Here is a 1,563-nt window from a genome sequence, read left to right as displayed (position 1 = left end):
AGGAGCTTTTTGAGATTAAATAGAAGAAAATACAAAACATTAAACATGTTAACAACACAAAAGCCATATTAAACGCAGACTACTTTAGGCCCGGAAGTAGGATTCGTCACGTCATCACTTAACGACCGGATAAACACCAAAGCTCTCACAATGTGTTCTCACACAGTGCCTGCTTATTGCTTCTCTTTATCTTAGCTCCGTAATATTAGCCACTATTAAAATATAAACCAAAGATCAAGGTCAGAAGTCTGGAGGGGTGGTAGTAGCACAGGTTTATAAACCTCACTGCTTTTTTTGTCATGTCCTTTTTAGATTTGTTTTCACCAGCTTGTCACTTTTTGAATGTGGACGCTAAAAGCTGTCTGGTCGGTTTAGAAAGTCATTGTGGTTTGGGTTAAAGCACACTCTTTCACACCAGTAACCTTCATGTTGAAAAATTATGTGTTGGAAGTGGGCCCATCTTACTATCATAACACAGAGATAAGCCTGTAGTTTTGAAAAAAAGTACATTATTTTATCCACTGAGAGTGAAAACTTTGTTTCTCTCCACAGAAAAGCCCTCTTTAGACTCATGTCCATAAAAATTCTCCTTTTTTAAAATGTCAGTGTGCTGCCTGCACATCTTTACAGTTTGTTTCATCTGCTCCATCTTATCTAAACTTATCTCTATTGGAGCTTTGCTCATGAATCTGTTTATATACCAGTAAAATTACTAACAAACATCCCATGTAAGGAAATGCTGTTTATTATTCAACATAAAACTAGCTCACTGAATAAGATTTTGCATGGAAAAAATACATTTTAAAAGCATCCATTTATTTTCTCATTTACTGAGAAATACAAAACGTTTCTTCATTAATCTTGAGAATTTGTATGTAGTTTAATCTTTGGTTTTGATGATGGTTCTTTAATGATTTGTCTCATTGCATTTCTCTTTTGTTTGCTTTCACAGATGAAACTAACATTTTTACTTTGAGGAATTTACTTTGAACATTCAGTATGTAGGATATGTCTAAATGATCACCGTCCTATTCAGTAGCTTTTGGAGCTTCCGTCGTTGTTTTAAGGGGAAATGAAACTGGGAAACAAACCACAGCTTCCTGCATTTGAGTCCAGTGTTTTAACTAGCCATCCAACCACCTGATGCTCTTCTCCTATGTGTCCTTTGCTCTTTGCTGTCCGAATACTTTTTTTTTTGTGTTGCGTGTTGTTACTAGATCAAAATGTACTTGCATGTAACGTGGAAAAAATGTCACAGAAAAATATTAGAATTTTTTTAATACTACCAGTGGCACCACTGCCAAAGCTTAATTTTTATGTATTTACCAATAATAGCTTTCAAACTTCTGAAGTGCTTTTTATTGTTATTCACTCTTAGAAACGTAGCAAAATAATATAAATTAAAAACTAAAATGGTAACATTTATGAAACACAAAATTTGTGCTGCTGCTAAAACTTTGGAGTTTGAATAAATTCATATTCGGAATATAAATACCTTGTGTACTCCTAGTTCAGAAGGAAATATCTGAAAAGTCTGTCTGTTCACAGCATGCAATATGAAAG

The 1,563-nt window shown here is 34.2% G+C and overlaps 1 protein-coding gene across 1 annotated transcript in view; it reads left to right on the top strand.

Annotated features, from left to right (window-relative positions):
- LOC106456142 (excitatory amino acid transporter 5-like) overlaps positions 1–1,563 on the top strand; it is a 20,015-nt gene that overhangs the window by 16,945 nt on the left and 1,507 nt on the right. The window lies entirely within an intron of this gene.

Source organism: Pundamilia nyererei, unplaced genomic scaffold (genome assembly GCF_000239375.1).
Source record: "Pundamilia nyererei isolate P.nyererei 1_Seehausen unplaced genomic scaffold, PunNye1.0 scaffold00023, whole genome shotgun sequence".
In the NCBI taxonomy this organism is placed as follows: domain Eukaryota; kingdom Metazoa; phylum Chordata; class Actinopteri; order Cichliformes; family Cichlidae; genus Pundamilia; species Pundamilia nyererei.
Note: the sequence above shows the minus strand (reverse complement) of the source record. Positions and strands in the feature narration are given on the sequence as shown.